Here is a 9,096-nt window from a genome sequence, read left to right as displayed (position 1 = left end):
TTCCCACTGTCAGCAGGAATATAAAGGAAGACACATGAAGGAGTTAAACAGTCCCATTACCTGGATATATCTGGGTAGTTTTAAAGTCCTGTAGAAGTTAGTGGCCTTGCAGAAAGGAAATGTCGCTGGTGAAGGGAACTGTCTACATCACTAGTGAGGAACAAAGGACTGGACTTAAGGCTGATGAGGAAAAAAGGAACAATTCACAAGCAAAACTGCCTGTAAAGAGCTCCAAACTAGTCTCTCCTGGATTAAAGGGAGAGATTTCTACATAAGATCTGGCCAAGGACTGAGCGGGCCGAAGCGGGGGACCTCGGGAGATCAGGGGGCAAAATCTTTCCATAAAGCGTAAGACCGAGAACAACATTTTGGTTTTTTGTTGACAGCTGCTGAGGAAAAGCAATGAAGATGTTTCAAGAAAATCTGTGGAACTGAAGCGAAAAACACTGCGGCCGAAGTCGCAGGAATGGAGACCGTGTCCATGAAGGGTAAACGGCGTCAGGACCTCAGGGCTCTATCCAGATACCCGCCTCCCCACCCCGCCAGGGTTTCAGTGTGTCTTGCTCTTCTATCCCACAGCAACGGACATGTGGTTTTTGGTTTTCTCTCAAAGGCTTTAAACTCTGCTACTGTGTTAGTGATTCCTAGATACCCAGCTAGCCAACACACCAAGGATGCGAAGAGCCCACTCCTCAGGCGCGCCTGGCCTGGCACCGCCTCCCCGCCCTCCCACCCGAGAGCTCCTCCCACACCAGGCATCACGTTTCCTCCCTTGGTTTCCGGGAGGCGAGGTCTCCGGCTTCTCGTGACGGCAGTGAAGTCGGAGCAGCAGCTGCAGGGGTCCACCCAACAGACCCTCTCCCCACCCTGCTCCTTCGGGCTAAAGAAACTACAACTTTGATATGCTATCTCTCGAGTTTCCTGTCTGGCTCTGGGGGACGCAGCAGCGTCTCAGTAGAAGGAGACGCTGGACTTGCCTCCAGGCGGGTTCAGGACTTTGTTGTGGGAGCGAGGCCTCAGGCTCAGCCTGGGCTCATGGATGCCGATGCCAGGTGCCGGCTGCTGGGCACGGGCTGCTCCTCCCGGGCCACCAGGCGCCCCGGCTCTTGTCTGGGGGAGGCGCTGGCTGCGGCTCTAAGGTCCGGTGTGTCCTCTCCCTCACACAGGAGCACGTGGTCCTTGAGTTTGCTGGGTGTGCCATGGGTGAAGCAGCAGCGACTGGGGAGCCAAAAATGTCACTGGTCTTCCCACCAGGGGGGTTCAGACGCTGTCGAGTCTGCACAGGCGTGGATTCGTCAAATATACCACTTCCTTTCCACCCAGGGGGCTTGGTCCTTTTGGGTATGTTCTGAGGTTCTTCAGTGGGTCCAAAAATATTAGATGCCATCGTGTTAAGGCCTGCGTGGAGGTGCGGCTGCTTCTGGACGATCGCTCGGCTCTGCTCCCGGGGGCTTCATGGCCCTGGCGCCGGCCCGGCCTCCCTCGCTCTCCGGCGCCCGGAACGTGTCGCCCGCCACGCGGAGCCTCCCACCCCTGTGGTTTTCATTTTAATTTTTATGTCCCTGATCGCAAATGATTTTGGGTGCCTTTTCATGTGCTTATCTTTTGAATATCTTGAATATTGAATTTTTGAATATCACTTGAATATCGTTTTTTGGAAATTGCCTGTTGTAATAATTTATCCATTAAAAAATTAGACTATTCATAATTTCATTGTTTATTGTAGGAGTTTTTGTATAACCTGAATATGTATTTTTGTCATATAAATGTCATGAATATTTCTCCGTGAATTTGGTTTATCTCTTCATTTTTAAGGGAAATCTTTTCATGGGCAGAAAATTTCCAATTAATCCATTTCACTTCTGCTAAAAGTTGAGTGGTTTTGTCTTTTTGTTTTTGTCCTTACCAAGAAATCTTTGCTTACTCTAAGGTTATTAGAATATTACAGTTTGGATCCTTTTAGAAGTTTTACGGTTCTGAATTTTCAATTTAGGCCCATGACTTATCTCAAATTAATCTTTGTGTATTGTTTGAAATTGGGGTCTACTTTCATATTTCATATAAATATTTAGTTGTTTAATCAACATTTGTCAAAAAACCCTCTTCTTTCTCAATTTATTTACCAAATGGCTAGATATGTGAGTCTGTTTCTGGACTCTATTCTGTTCATGTATCTCTCTATCTTACACCAAAATCACACTTAGTTATGTAAATTTTGAAATCAGTTCATGTAATTTCTTCAACTCTATTTTTTTTCAAGATATTTTCTAGGTTCTTTGCATTTCCATAAGAATTTTGGAATTTTCTCACCAATTTCTACTAGAAATCCTTTTAGGATTTTGTTAGGGATTGTGTTGAATCCATGGGGCAAATTAGAGAAGGAACATCTTAAAAATATTGAACCTTCCAATACATAAAATGGTAAATCTATCCCTTTGGGTCTTCATTAATTCCTTTGGGCAATGTATTCGATTTTTCAATATACAGGTTGTGCATATATTTCATTGGATTTAATAAAGTACTTTGAAATGTTACCTTTAAAGGTATTGTTCATTGCTAGTAGATAAAAATACAAATCGTTTTTATATATTTATTTTGAATCCTGTGATCCTGATCAATTCACTTATTAATTTTAGCCATTGTTTTGTAGACTACATAGAGTTTTATACATAATCATGGCATTTTCACATAAGGACAGTTTTACTTATTCCCAGATTTTAGGTTTTTAATTTATTTTTAAATATTTTTACTTTATTGCACTGGCTTGGACATTCAATACAGTGCTAATCAGAAGTGGTAAAAGTGAATATCTTGACCTTTTTTCCTATCTCAGGAGAAAAGGGCTCAGTATTTTATTAAGTGCAATGTCAGCATTAGACTTTTCTTAAATTCCCCTTCTTGGATTAAGGGGAAGTTTCTTTCTATTCTTAGTTTGATGTGTTGTTTTTTTAAAACCATGAATGGGTGTTGAATTTTGCCTTTTTTTTTTTTTTTTTTTTTGTTCTCCTAAGAAAGTCGTATGGCTTTCTCTTTTATTCTGTTAATGTATTGAGTTACATTGATTTTTGAATGAAACACTAGACTAAATTTCTGAGCTAAATTACCTTCGCCATAACATATTATCCTTTTTATACATGGATTGATTGAATTCATTAATATTTTGTTATGAATTTTTGCATCTGTGTTTGTGAGAAATATTGGTCTGATTATTTTCTTGTAATATTTCACCACAAAGTTATTCTGGTTTTATAAAATGTATTGGGAAGTGTTCTCTCTTCCACTAATTTCTGAAAGTTTGTGTATAATAGGTATTATTTCTTCCATAAACACTTGGTAGAATTCAACAGTGAAGCTATCTGAGTCCACGGTTCTTTGTGGGAAAAACATGATATTAATTTCCTTTACAGTTATCGGTATTTTGTACTGTCTATTTTTTTGTGTGTATGTGTCTGATGAAATTGTCAAATTTATTGGCATAAAGTTGTTCAAAATATTCACTTATAGTCATTTTAATGGTTACAGTGTCTCTAATGATTTCTTCCTTTTTATTCCTGTTGTCGTTGTGTTCTCCTTTCATGAAACTACGGCAGGCTAACATTTTAGCTTGCAGGGAGGGAAAGCTCTCACAGTCCTTGACAATAACCTGGACAAATTTTTCAGCAGTCCAAGATTTGACTGATTTAAAGTTAATAATGATTCATTTGTTATTTTACCAGCTTTTTTTTTCCAGCTATCTCATTCCGTTAATACTTGTACAATATTTGTAAATTCCTTGATGCAAAGTAGTCCTCAGAGCTAGTATTTAAATAAGCAAATGTGTTCATTTCATTGATAACTAAAAATTAAATACACAATACACTGGGAGGTACTTCAGTATTTCCATGTTGACATTACCTACCCCATTACTTAAAAGTAGATTTTAATTTATTGAGCTATTCAAGAATTATTGAGAGCCCTATTAAGCCAACTCTTGTGGAAGGTGCTGGAAATATAATGAGGTGTAAGACACCGTTCTTGCCCTGAAGGAGCTTGCAATTGGGTATTGAGAAAGACGTGTTACCATGACCTGATGGCTTAGTTTAACAAATGATATGATAAAAGTGGGCACAAGAGACAGAGAGAGATGACTTAACTCAGTCTTATCTAGGACAGGGTTCTAGGAGGAAATGTCATATAAATTCAATTCTGAGGAATGAGTAAGAGCTAGCTAAGCCATTCTCAGATTCCTGTCCCTCAGAGACTGCAAAAATACAATCTGTCTTCATTATTCACAGATTCTCTATATGCAAATTCGCCTACTTGCTAAAATATGTTCATAACCACAAAATCAACATCATGGCATTTTTACAGTCATTCACCGCCATGTGCAGAGCAGTGAAAAATCTGAGTGGCACAATGATTGTGCCTCTTCCCAGTTAAGATCAAGCAAGGCGATCTCTGCCATCTTCTATAAGGTCTCCTACTGTAAACAAGTGTCCTTTTCATTGTCTATTTGGTGCTGTGTTTTTCGAATTTTGGTGTATTTTGATGGTTATTTCGTTGTTTACAATGGCCCCAAGCAAAGTGCTGAAGTGTGTCTAGTGTTCCTAAGTACAAGAAGGCTGTGATGTGCCTTTTGGAGAAAATATATGTGTTAGACAAACTTCTCTCAGGCATGAATTACAGAGCTGTTGGCCACGAGTTCAGTATTAATGAATCAACAATATATATTAAACGAGTTGTTTTTAACGAGTAATACACATAAAACAAATTTATGTATCGATTGGTTGATAAAAAGTTTGTGGCCAGAGGCTTGCAGAAGCCTAAGCCTGTGTTTCCCCAGGAGCAATGTTCAGTATTCACTACTTCTGTGTTTGCAGTGACTTTATAAAATATAACTACTGTAAATAGTGAGAATCAACTCTAAATGTTTTCTGTTTTAAGCACTAAGTTTTGAGATAACTGGCTATGCAGCAATAGATAACTAAAAGAACATATAAAGTCCAATGATGTAGCCTTTTTATAAGGCCTATATGATCTGACAGCTAATACACTCTTCAGGAGTGTGTCTAATGTCTAACCAAAAATATTTTAGTACAGAATGAATGTGTACATTTGCAGGTGAATATTCATTCTTTTTTATTGGAATTGGCATAGCTCTGTAGACTATTTGGAGCTACTGTGTTTTGAGATATTCTGAACTGTTTTCTATTTGGAAGTAACTTAATGTATCAAGAGTTAGCCACATCCAGTGTCTTCCCACTTAACTTTGTTTTCAGCATCTCTTTTAGCAATGTATTGTGAACAACATACCAATATTAGAAAATAACAGTTTTGTGGCTTTTCCATTGTATAAATCAATTTTAAAAGTCAACCAAACAAGGTTACACTGGCTATGTGTGAAAAGGAATGTCTTGACAACCTAAGATCCCTGCTTGGTTTGCATTCTCCATGATTATACTTGTTTCATACTTGTTAAGACAATGATTATTACTTAAGCTACAGAAGAGCTTTGTCTAGCTCTGATGAACACACACAGGTGTAGGGTGAGCCATTAAAGAAAGATTAAATTGTTGGCTCCTTATTAGAAAGTCCCGTTTATTTTGTTAAAAGGTACCAGATTATGTACAAAAATAGAAAATAGCTGAATTGGGCACAGGCATTCTGCTGGGATTAGATGAATGGCAGCTGCAAAACCATTGTGAGATGCAAAAGCACATTTTAGCTTTCGCTAAAAAGACTGTGGCTCTCACTTTCCTTGCAGCTCTGGCCCATGTCTTGCTGCCAGCTCAGCTGTTAAATTACTGTGATATTGGAAAACACGCTGGAGCTGGCTGTGTTGATAAGGAAAATAATTTAGGAAGTTCCTGTGCTCACTCCTAAGAATGTCGCTTTAAATGGATAAAGAATAATAATCATAATATTCAAGTATATGAGGTGCATAATCAATGTCTTAAAAGATGTATGAAAAATAAGGTATCTTACCTGTGATATTAAATATTTACTGAAAATTTATAAAATTGTTCATTTCATAGACAGCACTGGTTCTGATGCTGGTTTTCTGTGGGGACAGGGATAATAGGAATCAAATTGTTATTTGACCCAGAAGAGATATGAGTACACAACATATATTCTTTTCAATCTAAGAGATAACTCAAAAATCTATACATCAGATCTTCTGGGATTCTTTTTGTGGGGTTCACTAATATTCAAAGATTTTAGAACTTGAACACAGCACCAGGCATCTCCACACTGACTCACATCCTTTGTAGTCTCCAATATTGCTCTGAGAATCACAAGAGATGTAACTTATTCGAAACTTAGTTCTGCTTAGACACAAAGTCATAATTCTTGCCTTCTTCTACTGTGGAAATGGGAAGAAGGGCCTGAGAAGAAATTAATCAAGTACTTTACTTCTATTCCCTTCCTGGCCACCAACTCCCCCCACCCCCTTCCCCCAGGTTAATAATTCCCACTGGGGGTAAGGGGTTATGGCAAAGGGACATTCAGTTCATTAATTCAGAAAAGTAAATGAACCAATGTTTATGAAAATAGTCAATTTTGGAATTGGGGAGGGGCAAATCTTAGGTGCACCCATTTCAAATTTCTATGTTTTAAAACTTTCAATAATGTTCATATTTCTTTTAAGCATTGTACTTTTGAGCACAAAATGGTTTAAATAAGATTTTAATTTCTCTAAATAATCCTCAAGGAGCCTAAAATAGAACTGTATTCTGTGCATTACAGCTTAATAGATGTGTTATTATTTAAACTGACTGCAGTTGTATTTGATTTTTTTCATATAATTAGATTCAGTCTAGCCTTTTGGTCTAGCCTACTGGTAATTTTCTTCACTGGAAAATCTGTTAAAAACTTTGATCTCTTTTTGAACCTCCCCATTAATCAGTTCAGTTCACTGATCTGATTCTAAAATATAAGCATACGAAAAGACTGAAATAATTGGTTTGCTCTGAATTACACAAGTTCATCTGGATAGAATCTATGGAGACAATAGGAAAGCTGAAAAGAGTGTGAAAGCATTTCCTTTAGTGGTTTCTTTATGCTGGAAAGAATGATACATTTGTATTTATCTCTGAAACAAAAAGTCACCAACACAAGATTAGGAATTAATATTTTCCTATGAGAAAGATGTATAATTTACATATAGCTTAGTTTACCTTAAAAAAAATGAATTTTAATGTTCACTTTTTAAAAGATGAGAAATATTTGGTGAAATGCCTTAAACTCCATTTTAATTTACTGTTATGACCAGATACATACATAAATAGTTCAGTAAATACAGGGAAAAAAGAAAAAAAAAATTAATGATATTAACAATTAATTACTTGTGTTTTAAGGATAAAATCCATTGAAAGAATTTTTTAAATTAATAAGCTTAATTTTTTTTAGAGTAGTTTTAAGTTCACAGCAAAATTGTGTGGAAAGTACAGAGAATTCCATGTATTTCCTATTTCCACACACCCACAACTTTCCCTGCTATGGACATCGCACACCATTTGTTACAATCAATGAACCTATATTGACACATGATTATCAGCTAAGGTTCATAGTTTACGTTACAGCAAGACAAACATTTTCCAACATATATAAATATATATATATATATAACACATACACCTTCATACATGCATTTCTTTATTCATGTGATATCCAAAATTTTAGAAGAATGTGCACAATTTATTATAAAATTGGAACAAAGACTGGAGAGTGTTTTGATCATTCTGGAAAGATGAAGCTCAGTATAAATACAACCTTGGAAATCGTCCAGAGACTGTGGCAATATCTTTCTTCTAAATAGTTAGATATCCTTTCATTAAAGATCCCAAGTACTCTTAAAGGGATCTTGTGACAAGTATAATGCAAATGCTAGACAGGGACCAGAGGGGGTATGGTTTTCCATATTGAAGTGGTCCTCACCCACTTTGACCTTAGCTCTTGCAGGAAGCATAGCCTGTGTGGTGGTAGTTGGGGGGGAGTGTCTGGAAACTGTGCTGTACATGTGGTGAGACAGCCTGAAGAAACTGTTATTTGGCTGTTTGTTGAGTCCCTGCTCACATTATTTAAAGTTATGTAAACTGGTGTTGGGGAATATTATGTGGCAGAAATCTTTTAGTTAATTCCTAACTTAGGACCAGTTGATACTGAGTCTGTGGTTGTGAAGCAGTCAGTCAGATCCCTGAGTCTAATTAACTCTGGTGGACCTGACAAAATAGTTCCATGAACCTTCCAATGAAGGGCCAGACCGTGGATCATTATGAGGTCTGACTCTGTTATGAACTGAATGTTTGTGTTTTTCCTAAATTCATGATGAAATCCTAATGTCCAGTGTGGCAGTGTTAGGAGACCAGCATTTGGGAGATGATTAGGTCATGAGGGTGGAGCCCTCATGAATGGGGTGAGCTCCCTTATAGAAGAAACCCCAGAGGACTCTCTAGCACCTTCTGCCATGTGAAGACACAGTGAGAAGGTAGCCATCTGCAAATCAGAAAACAGGTCCTCACCAGATACTGAATCTGCTGGTGCCTTGATCCTGGACTTCTCAGCCTCCAGAACTGTGAGAAATAAATGTTTATTGTTTAAGTTGTCAGTCTATGGTATTTTTGTTATAGTACCCCAAAGGACTGAGACATTTCACCTACACAAAAAACCAGTAATCCTAGATCAACTTTCTGTTTTTTAAATCTCAAGTTGCAACCTTAAACCAGGGTATTTATAACTCCTCCAGTGCTCAATGGATATTTCATAAATGTAGCAACATAATGTACACAAGTGGTTAAGCAAACAGGTTTGGAGTCATATACATCTGGGTTTTAATCAGAGCCCTTCTTTTATTAGCTGTGCAACCTGGGGAAAATTGCCTAAAATACTCTGGTTCTCAATTTATCTTTAGGATAATTTCTACTTGATAGATTATAATGCAAATAAATTATTTGTATGTTAAATGAAAGAATGAATATTGCCCTTGATTAGTTAATATCAAAAAGTGGGCACTTTGTAAGAGTTATTTTCCCTTTAATTCATCTTTCAGGTTACTAGTTTATTTTTGAATAGTTATCTTTATGGCACAATGAAAGAGATCCCTGTGGGCAGTGCATT

General features: G+C 37.5%; 1 pseudogene; it reads right to left on the bottom strand.

Annotated features, from left to right (window-relative positions):
* Positions 1-951: 951 nt before the first annotated feature.
* Positions 952-1,496, bottom strand: LOC103080861 (hematological and neurological expressed 1-like protein pseudogene; annotated as a pseudogene).
* Positions 1,497-9,096: the final 7,600 nt, after the last annotated feature.

The sequence above is a fragment of the Lipotes vexillifer genome, unplaced genomic scaffold (genome assembly GCF_000442215.2).
Source record: "Lipotes vexillifer unplaced genomic scaffold, Lipotes_vexillifer_v1.1 scaffold419, whole genome shotgun sequence".
Lineage (NCBI taxonomy): Eukaryota > Metazoa > Chordata > Mammalia > Artiodactyla > Lipotidae > Lipotes > Lipotes vexillifer.
Note: the sequence above shows the minus strand (reverse complement) of the source record. Positions and strands in the feature narration are given on the sequence as shown.